Source organism: Neomonachus schauinslandi, chromosome 9 (genome assembly GCF_002201575.2).
Source record: "Neomonachus schauinslandi chromosome 9, ASM220157v2, whole genome shotgun sequence".
NCBI classification, from domain to species: Eukaryota; Metazoa; Chordata; class Mammalia; order Carnivora; family Phocidae; genus Neomonachus; species Neomonachus schauinslandi.
In genome coordinates, this window is record NC_058411.1 from 25667000 (window position 1) to 25678772 (window position 11773).

Sequence of the window (11773 nt, forward strand, 5' to 3'; positions counted from 1 at the left end):
GCTGTATTTCACCTTTACTACACATGTAGCTAATAGGCAACAATATGGCAAATTTTTCTGAACATCACCTTCTCTTATTAGCCTGTTCATTTAGAACTTCATCTCACTTTCTATATCACACTGTGGCAAGGCAGGGCTAAATGTTTCTCCATAACTGCCCTTCCTATAGCACAGTACCCAAACTCCAGCCAATACATACTTTCTCCTTTGCTTTAATATTTGTTCCATCAAATGGAGGTTGGTTGTAAGGAACTTGGAGGCACTGGTTTTTATACGATGCGCTGGTTTTTAGCAAAGCAAATCTCACCAGGCAGTTGAACTCTCCGTGAAGATAGGCTTTCAGATTTTCTGAGATTGTTGTGATGTCACAAGAGTGTAGGGTAAGAATGAGGCACAGGAATGTGACAGGCATACAGAGACTGTGATCCCGCAGTCCATGTCCCCAGCCTCCTCCATCCACCCAATCCCAGCTAGCCTTGAGCTACCATGTGTAGGGAGTGTTGGGAAGTGTGTGGGTGTAGATATTAAGGACAGCAGAGGCTACATTTTCTTTGTCTATAAATTCTCAGTCCCAAAGTAGTCATAGCACCCAGTAAGTGCTGCAAAGGAGCTATAAATGCTGAACATCTCACAGATGAGAGAAAGGCTCCCACGAGCAGAACAAAGTAGTGCAGGCCAGAATTAGGAAGCTCTGAGATCAGAGAGGCATCAGGCAGGGGGGTGAGGACTTCTCTTGGCTTTAGGGGATGCTTCAAAGGACAAAAGTAGAGTGATTCTGCATGGAATGTTGTGTCCCCCATTCCCAATGCCTCCCAGGGCAGCTGGAATTGGGCCATATTCACAAAGACCATACAGGGAAGAAGAGAATAAAGCAGGGAAGGGTCCTCTCCACTGGGGCCTTCATTACACTAACTTGTCTGTGCTTCAACTGTTCTCATCTGTGAAACGGGATATGCTAATAAGTACCTATTTCAAGAGCTGTGGGGGTTCAAGAGCTAACAGAAGTGAAAGTACTGGCACTCAGGAAAGGCTCCAACAATCTATCACCACCACGAATACTACTATTATTACTATTCTTCCCCCACCAAACGATTCCATTTCACTGATACCCTACAGTCCTTTGAGATAGTATACAGAAAACATAAACTCAGTCATTCACCATCAGAGGATTCTGTGTTGCCAAGTTAGCACAATCCAGCCATCAGCATGGTGTTAGTTGTGAAGTCAACAGGGCTCCAGCTTACTAAAAAGAAAAGCTCTGCTGAACAGTATCCTCCAAAGAGTTATTATAACAGTGTTGCACCTGCTGTATGCTGAGGCCTAGAACAGGTTATCTGGAAAGGGATGAATCTGCCTCCTCTTCAAACCACTAAACAGTGGAGGGGGCAGAGGCACATCCATCTTTTTATGCATTCAGTTTTCTGCTCAAATCTACTTCCTGCTCCGCCATCAGAGCTGATCGTTCCTGCCTTCTAGTCATTACTCATGGTCTCAGAGAAAGGACTGTTTACACTCTTTCCTGTCCGAACATCCCCCCCCAAGGTCTTTCAGCCTGGCCTCCACCCATATATATGTGGTGGCTTCCTTTTTTCTGTTCTGGAGGGGGCTCCACAGAGAGTCAGAGTGAGCTGTACAGACCTCTGGGACTCTTCTTCCAAACTCCTGAGCCCAAAGCGGAGTCCTATTCTCCACTCTCAGAAATAATGAACTAGAACCCTCTTGGTTTTAATGTTGCTCCCTCATTCTCCATCCCGGATGCTACCTCTCCTGTAGTTAAATCAGAGGCAAAGCCCAAAAAACATTTAAAAGCATCTGTTGGACTTCTGCTTCTGAGCAAGCTGTAGAAAGTTTTAAGAGACTGTCATTCTTACCTTAACCAAAGAACAAGCTGAATAAGCTGCTAAATCATACTTATTTCAAACCCAACAAAATGCTGAGGACATGCAGAAACCTTAATGAATAAAATTCCAGGAAATGACAAGCCTTAAGCTTTCAGCCGGGATGGACCCGTGAGAGGAGGAGGTATCTGCCACACATAGGGGTTAAGGCACAACCACCTAACTTTTGACAAACTCAACACCTGCATGGGGGATGGTATGATATATTGGACTCCTTGAAGCCTAGCCACAGAGTGAGTCTGTGGCCACTCATCAATTCCTTCACCAAGTGCATGGGGAGACCGAAGGCTGGGGACAGGGCAGGAGACCGACCCAACTCACTTTCAGAGAAACTGTGCATATTATTCTTTAACTTTCACTAAAACTCAACAAGTCTTAGTCTAAAAGTTAGTTGTGATATAGAATCTGAAACCAAATCAATGAACTTTTCATACTCTGTTGGTTCATCTTATACTTTGAATGGATCTTTTTATTTATACAAGATTTTGTAATATCATGCATTAACCTTTAGGAATACTGGTTCACTGAGTTATGCAGACCTTCCAAATGTTGACACATTTCATTATACAATATAAAAAATCCCATGTGTTAATATTACTCAATCACTTCAGAAAGGTCTTCAAGTATTAGGAAGCTATCAAATCCATAATGGTAGATAGAAGTTTTCCATAATTCTAATTTTTTTTGTGAAAGCTAGAATTTTATCATTGACAAGAAATACCATCAGTTGTTCTCCTTAAAGTGTTAGGCTCACTGTTTATTTTTGAGAAAATATCTGCCAAACATCTAAATGTGAATAACCAGAGTTTATCTATCAGTTGTTCTTTCAAGTAAAAATGTTTGATGAAAAAAGCGGCTAGTCTGGACTATAACTCAGTCACACAAGTGCTCTTCCTTGAGACGACAATCACACAGTATGCAGAAGTGCTCTATATGTACACCCTATTTTGTCAGACAGAACATTAAAAAGATATGTAATCCAGAGTTGAGATTTCATAATCATTGCATAACAAGGATTTTCTTAAGTAGCAATGGCATTTCTCTGGTAACTACAAATGCTCTGGTGGTAGAGATTACAATGATTACTACTACAGTTTGGGGCCACGGCCTTAATTTGTACTAAAGCATGAAGAGTTTTATAAAAACACCATTGTTTTTGCACCATGTGCAAATGTCAACATAGTGAAAAGGGCAAAAAATATCTTAGCACTACTATGGAAAACATTTTGACCCTACTGTCTCCCTCAAAGAGTCTTGAGGACCAACTCTCCCCGGCCCCCCAGCCCCCAGAACAGCATTTTGTGAACCACAAACCTGTTGCAATAGAGTCTGGGAACAGGGGAGAAGAGAGTACGATTGGAAGAGAACTCCTCAGCTACCCAAAAAAGCTGACATCCAGGATGAAAAGCAGACATCTCGCATGGTTCAGAAAACTGACCACATGACTGTAAAGCATACAAGGGTCTTTAGAATCTTACTGGTGCTCCCATCCTGCTCTCAAAACATCTGAAGTCAGAGGTGAACTAGAATCTCACTAAGGTTGCAACGAAGTCCAGACCCAGCTTAATTATCAATTAGATTGCTCAACCCCTTCCATATATTAGCAGCCTGAGAAAAGGATAAGCATGTCTTTTCTGGGGGGTGGGAGAGCAAATAATACTTACTTAAGACTCTGATTTTACATAAAATGTCTAGCATACAATCAATAATTATAAAAGTCATGCAGAAGCACGAAAATGTGACCCATGAGAGAAAACAGTCAATAGAAGGGCACTGAGAGATGGCACAAATGTTGGACTTAAAAGACATGGACTTCGGGGCACCTGGGTGGCTCAGTTGTTAAGCATCTGCCTTCGGCTCAGGTCATGATCCCAGGGTCCTGGGATTGAGCCCCACATCAGGCACCCTGCTCCGCGGGAAGCCTGCTTCTCCCTCTCCCACTCCCCCTGCTTGTGTTCCCTCTCTCATTGTGTCTCTCTCTGTCAAATAAATAAATAAATAAAATCTTTAAAAAAAAAAAAAAGACATGGACTTCAAAATAACCATGATAAATACGTAAAAGGGTCTAGTGTAAAAGGTGGGCAACGTGTATAAACAGATGGGGATTTCAATAGAGAGATTAAATTTATTTAAAAAAAGAACCAAACAAGAATTCTAGAAATGAAAAAATATAAAATCAAAAATGAAGAATTCATTCAAGAGGCAGTGGCTCAGTCGTTAAGCGTCTGCCTTCGGCTCAGGTCATGATCCCAGGGTCCTGGGATCGAGACCTGCATTGGGCTCCCTGCTCAGCGGGAAGCCTGCTTCTCCCTCTCCCATTCCCCCTGCTTGTGTTCCCTCTCTCACTGTGTCTCTCTGTCAAATAAATAAAAAAAAAAAACTTTAAAAAAAGAATTCATTCAAAATGCTTAATAGACTGAACACAATAGAGGAGAGTGTGTTACATATATAAAATAAGAATCCCAGAAGGAGAAGAGAGAGAATGGGGCAGAAGAAATCTTTAAAGAGATAAAGGCTGAGAATTTCCAAAGCTGATGGAAGACATTAACTTACAAACCTAAGTAGCTCAGCAAATCCCAAGCAAGGTAAGGACAAAGAAATCTACACCTAGGCACATCATAGTCAAATTGCTGACAACTAAAAATAAAGAAAAAATCATAAAAGCAGCCAGGGTGGTGGGGTGCTGGTTGGCAGTGGTAGAAACATTACCTACAAGGGAACAACAATCCAAATGGTTGCACTGTTGACTTATCATCAGAAAACAAAGACCAGAAAACAATGGAGAGATATTTTAAAGTGCGGGGGGGGGGGGGGGGGGAGAAAACCAACAAAAAAACAGCCAATACAGACTTAAACATTTAAACAACACACTCCACCCACTGTCTATTTGACAATTATGTAAAACTATACCCAGTAACTTTAGAATACTCATTCTTTTCAAGTGCACATGGAGCACTCACCAAGATAGTCCAAATGCTGGGCCATAAAATAAGTCCCAATAAAAATCAAAGGATCAAAATCCAGAGTACAATCTGACTAGAATGTCATTAAATTAAAAATCAGTAATAATATTTCTAGAAAATTCCAAAATATTTGGAAATTAACACACTTCTAAATGATCTATGAATCAAGGAAGAAATCACAAGACAAACATAAAAGTGTATCCAACTGAATGGTAATGAAAATACAAACAAAATCAAAAAGAGTACTTAAACAGAAATTTATAGTCTTAAATGTCTATATTAGAAAAGAAATGTATAAAATTAACAATCAAGCTTCTACCTTAAGAAGCTAGAAAAAAGCAAGTTAAACAAACAGTAAGTAGAATAAAAAAGAGAATAATAATAAAAGCAGAAATCAATACAGTAATTAAACAAGGATGCCATCAGACTGAGGTGGCTCTAAGCCTTGGCAGCCTATATAAACAAACCAAAACCTAAGCCAGTGTCAAGGTACTTAAATCTGAGAAAATGATATTTAAGAACAATCAATCACAAACACCTTATGAGGCTTTCCCAAATAAGGCAACTGCTTAAGCTGTAGTCAATCAAGTAATTTCCTTCCTTTACTTAAAAAACAACAACAAAAAAGCCTTGCCCATAGTTCCTGCTGGTAGATTGCTCCTAGCCATTTTCAGTTTGTCACTGCCCAATTAAAATCAATGTTTGCTCTAATGAACTCTTCCAAATCTTAATGTACTTCAGTTTATTTTTTTAAGGCAATGGAATAGAAAATAGGCAAACAGAGAATATCAACAAAATCAAAGGTGGCTATTTGAAAAGATTTTAAAAGTTGGTAAGTTCCAAGCAAGCTGATCACAAAGAAAAAAAGGACATAAATTATTAATATCAGGAATGAAGAAGAACATCATAGAGTCTATAGATATCAAAAGTACAATATTTTTGTGAATAACTCTATGCCAAATATTCAACAACTTAGATAAAATGAAGAAATCCTTGGAAATACAACTTATTAAAAGTGACACAATGAGAGAAAGTCTAAATAGCTCTCTCTATATAAATATGTATATAAAGAAATTTAACTTGTAATCAAAAACCTTCTTACAAAGAAAACTTTAAACCCAGATGGTTTCAATGAATTCTATCAAACATTTAAAGAAGAAATAATTCTACTCTTTCACAAAATCTTTCAGAAATAAAGGAGAGAAGGGAAAATTTCCCAACTCATTTTATGATGTTAACATAAAATGTGACAAAGACATTCCAAGAAAATTACAGATCAGTATGTCCAATGAATATATACACAAAAAGCTTTAACAAAATACTAGCAAATAAAACTAATCAATCTACATCTATCTTCTATATAAAAAATCTACCTCCTATAAAAAAATAAGATCATATATCATGACAAAGTGATATTTACCACAGGAATAGTTTAAGATTCAAAAATCAATCATGTAATTCACCACTTTAAAAGAATAAAGAAGAAAATCATAACAGAACATTATTAGATGGTATAATGCATTAGACAAAATGCAACACCCATTCACAACAGAAACTCTTAGTAAACTAGGAACAGAAAGAAAGTTCCTCAGTCTAATAAAGTATATATGATAATATATAATAAAGTATATCTGTAAAAAATCTATGGTTAACATCATACTTATTGGTGAAACACTGAACTCTTTTCCTCTAAGAATAGGAATAAAGGAAGGATGTTTTCTCTTACCACTTCTATTCGAAATTAGTAATGGAATACATAGCCAGTGTCATAAGACAAGAAAAAAAACCCCTGCCATTATTCACAGACATGATTGTTTACATAGAAAACCCTATGAATTTTATAAAAACACTGGTAATAAGGTTGCAGAAATTAAGGTCCATAAACAAAATGCAACTGTATTTTTAAATGCCAATAATACACAATAAAAAAGTGAAATTTTAGAATGCAATACAACTTATAATCTCATAAAAACACACCAAATATCTAGAAATAAATATACTTAAAAATGTGTAAGATCTCTACACTGAATTTATAGAACATTAATGAGAAATATTAAACAAAATCTAAATAAATATATAGATATAGCATGTTGACCCATTGGAAGGCTCAATATTGTTAAGATATTTATTCTATATTTCAGATACTGTTTTTCTTAGTTCACAGTTTCCATCTGGAATCTGTCTTGAGATTTCCTCTTTGATTCACTGAAGCATAGTTTCCTTTACATTCTTGTTCATTGTTATAATAGCCACTTTAAAATCATTTTCTATTAGTTCCAACATCTGAGCCTTCTTAAGACTGGCCCCACCTTTTATTCTAAGAATGGGTCATATTTTCCTGTTTTTTCAGATGTTGAATAATTTCATATTATATCTTGGGACACTGTGAAATGTTATAGATACTGGATTGTATTATATTGCTCCAAAGACCAAGTATGTGTTTTAAGCAGGCAGTTAACTTGGCTGAACTCCAACTGCAATTCTGTTTTTCCCTCAGTGGGCTGTGGCTCAGATCTATGTTCAGTTCTTTTAGCTTTAACTGTATAGTTTGGAGTATACCTCCCCCTTTCTGGTTGCCTCATTGCCAAGGTTCTCCTCTTACTCGCCAACAGGCGTGTTTGTCCTGAACTCTATCCTCCGGTTTGTCAAGCCAGTTACTTTGGATTTCTACATTAGGTTCTAATAGCAAACTGTGACCTGCCCTCAGGTTAAAAGGCAATAAATAAAAGACAAAAAGACAAAGCTCACCTATTGCAGTTCCCTTCCTCCAAATGTTCATTTCCTTCTTCCAAATACTGGCTTCTCTAGTGTGTACCAGCTTTTGTTTACCTTCCACTGCCTTCAGGTAGTTGTATTTTGTATTTTATCCAGTGGGCTGATCAGATAAAAACTTAATCGGCCACTACCAGAACTGGAAACCACCCCCAACTGATCTACAGATCCAATGCAATCACAGTAAAAATCCCAGGAGGCTTTGCTGTTATTGAAGAAACTGCCCAGTTGATTTTAAAATTTATGCGGAAAAGTCAAAGAATCTAGAATAGTCAAAATAATTTTGAAAGGGAGATTTACATTACCTGATTTCAAGGCCACTATAAAACTACCACAATCAAGATAGTACAGCATAAGCATAATAGTAAACAAGGAGATCCATGAAATAGAATAAAGAGTTCAGAAATAGACCCACAAATATACAGTCAATTGATTTTTGACTAAGGTGCCAAGTGACTTCAACAGGGAAAAGAAAGTTTTTTAAACAAATGGTGCTAAAACAACTGGATATCCATATGATAAAAAAAGAAAATGAACCTCAACCTCTACTTTGTTCCATACACAAAAATAAATTTGACTTGGATCACAGACCCCCAAACCTAAAAGCGTCTAAAAGAAAATATGAGAATATCTTTGTAAGCTTGTCATAGGGAAGGATTTCTTAGGACACAAAGAGCTCTAATCGTAAATGAAAAAAGATTGATAAACTTTATTAAAATTAAACATTTCTGCTCACCAAAAGATATCACTAAGAAAATGAACAGGCAAGCCATGTCCTAAAGAAAAATATTTACAATACATATATGTGAGAAAGGATTCCTAATTGATAATATATAATGAAGTCCTATCATTAACTGTTGGCTTCAACAATAAAATGACAACCTAGTTTAAAAATGTATAAAATATCTGAATAGATACTTTACAAAAATATACATATGACTGGCCAATAAAACACGAAAAAGCACATAAAAAGTTCTCAGTATCAGTAGTCATCCGGAAAATGAAAATAGCAGTTTACATCTATTAAAATGACTAAAGTCAAACAGGTAACAACACCAAATGTTGGTAAACATGTGAGTGACTAGAATTCTCACACATTGCTGATGGGAGTGTAAAGTGATATAATAGTTTCAGAAAACATATTCTCCTAAGTATACACCCAGAAGAAGTAAAGATATACGGTTATGAAAAAAAAAGTTGTTTAAGAATTCTCATTGAGTTTGTATTCACAATAGTAAAAAAATCCTAATGTCCCTCAGTAAGACAATGGATAAATAAGTTGTGGGAATATCCATTCAGAACACTACTCAACAACACAGAAGATTGAACTACTGATATAAACAACAATATAGATGAATCTCTAAAACACTGTGTTGAAGGAAAGAAGTCAGATACAAAAGAATATTGGATGATTCCACTTATATGAGGTCCAAGAAGAGGCAAAACTATATTTACACACCCATGTTCATAACACAATAGCTAAAATGTGAGAGCTACCCAAGTGTCCACCAAGGATAAATGGATAAACAAAATGTGGTATATAATTTAATGAAACATTATCCAGCCTTAAAAAGGAAGGGAACTCTGCAACATGCTACAACATGGATGGACTGTGAGAGCATTAGGCCGAGTGAAAGATACCAGTCACAAAAAGGCAAATACTGCATGATTCCACTCCGTATAAGGTACTTAGAGTAGTCAAAATCATAGAGACAGAAAGTATAACAGTGGTTGCAGGAACTTGTGGGGGTGGTGAGGAAGGGGATTTACTGTTTAATGGGTACAATTTTCAGTTCTACAAGATGAAAAGATGAAAAGAGTCATGGTGATGGATGGTAGTGAAGGTTGTACAAGAATGTGAATGGATTTAACGCCACTCTACACTTAAAAATGGTTTGTAAATTCTATGTTATGTGCATTTCACCACGATAAAAAAAAAGTTTAAAAAAATATTAGGCAAAATTAATCTATCCTAAGAGAAGTCAAAAGAGTGATTACTGAGGGAGGAGGAGTACTGACTAGGAAGAGACATGGAATTTTGAGTATGATGGAGACGTGCCACATCTTGTGTTGAGTGGGGGTTATGTGGATGTATAAAGTTGTCAAAACTCATTGAACACGTAAGATCCATGTACTTTACGTAAATTTTACCTCAACTAAAAAAAGATATTTCTTTTATCTTTCATGAAATACCTAAATATTATAATTCCCATTCTGTGTATATGTTACATCTCTGTTCTTGACTTCCCTGATTTTTGTAGTAAAATTACTTTTTCTCTTCATGCTTGTTGCAATACTGGGATCCCATGTAAAGGTACATGCCTAAATAGTTCTCCCATTTTCAGCAGCATTCAACTCATGAGTAAACAACCCACAAAATAAACCCAACCCATCTACTGGGCCCTGTTCCTAGGGACTAGCAAGAAGAAAAAGACCTGCTCCCAAAGAGCTCCAGGTCCAGAGGAAATGCACTTGTGAAGGTGAGTCCACGAGGAAGAGGAGGAGGTGGGAGAAAGGCAGGAATGGCAGGACTCTGGAATAGGTGGCATTTCCAGAGGCATTCAAAGCGGAGGAGGTGCAGTGCTGGGCCGAGTCAAGGGGAGCCAGCCTACATGGTAATGTGAGTGGGGAAAATCACGTCAGCCCCTGCAGGACCCAATAAGCTGGCAGAAGGTCTGGGGAAGTGAGGGCAATGTAAGCAGAGCGGCATTAATGATGGTAAATGAGCAGTGTGGACGAAAGGCAGAAAGAAATGCTGGCTCGGAAAAACTAAGCCTGAAGATATATTATGAGATTAGAAGTAATATGTACTTAGAAGGGAGTCAAGGGGTCAGTGACAGTTAAGTTTAGCATTAAAATTGCATGGTGTGGGCTCCAAGAAAAAAGTCTGCTTACTAAAGGTATCCGGTGAACGACTGAGAACTTCTTTCATTAGTGAAAAAATAAAAGTGTGTCAAATTTAGACACAAATTTAAGAAATAACACTGGAGCTGTCTACTAACAAGTCTCCAGGCTTGCTGTTGGTAACTGCTGACTGGGAACAGTGATAGCTAGCCAAATGAGATTTGTGCCTAAAATTATTTAAGTGGAATGAGTTAGACCTGCCAAGAGATTTTACGCTCACAGTGACAGGTGCCTCAATTCGAGAGAGTTTTTGTGTTGGAATATTATTTTTAAATGATCTCTGAAAATGCAGGTGCTAAAGACTAAAATTTATTTTTTCCTTTTGAGTTTGCTCCTTGAGATAAGACTATATAGAACACTTTGACCTTTTCCATTTTGAATCTGTGGAGTTATACTGAAATAGCACTTTTGCAGGAAAAGCTGAAGTACAATCGAGTAGTATTAGAAAGACAGAAAAGCTCAGAAATTACCTGGAAAACCAGTGAACGTTTGATGACCTATACACTAGGTCAAAAGCACGGAACTATATAAAATTATAAATGCAAGCTGATCTTCCTGCTTCAGAACAGGGTGAAAGGGCTTAAAAACCTTTAAATATTTTGTTTATTTGAGAGGATGAAAGGCTCTTGGGAAAGGATTAAAGAAATAATCCAAGAAAGAAGCAAAAAGAAATGAAAGGTTTTAGATTCTGGAAAGGAATCAAAACCAATCCAAGAGCTGGGTTGGTGAGAGAATTCTGGAGGAAGAGCAGAGGTCCCGTGCCCCTGGATCCACACCCCAGCTTCTGAACTGGATGACCCCGAGAACAGGCGGCAGCACAGCTTAGTGGCCAGGGCTGTGCTCTACAACAAGACAGCTGGGTTCAAATCCTGACTCTCCCACTCACTCAGCCTCTCCATGCCTTGGTTTCCGCAGCTGAGAAATGGGAATAAAAAATCAATCCCCTATCTCACAGGGTTGGTCCAAGAACTAAATGGGATAATCCATGTAAAGCATTTAGCGCGGTGTTTGGCACACATAATAAATGGGAGCTACTAATACCATTCTTCCCATGGAAAGTGAATCCAAACCTCTGGGGAAACGAACAATAAGGGCACTAAGGAACAGGTGTGAGCACGTCAGAAAGAACAGAAGCAAAGCAGTACTTATAATCTCCTTCCAAGGATTGTGCCTGTGTGGGCTAACTGGGCGATAATGGGGGCGCCAACCTAGTGGATCTGAAAAAGGACTTGAGAG

The 11773-nt window shown here is 37.7% G+C and overlaps 1 protein-coding gene across 1 annotated transcript in view; it reads right to left on the bottom strand.

Annotated features, from left to right (window-relative positions):
- TTLL5 (tubulin tyrosine ligase like 5) overlaps positions 1-11773 on the bottom strand; it is a 274932-nt gene that overhangs the window by 84611 nt on the left and 178548 nt on the right.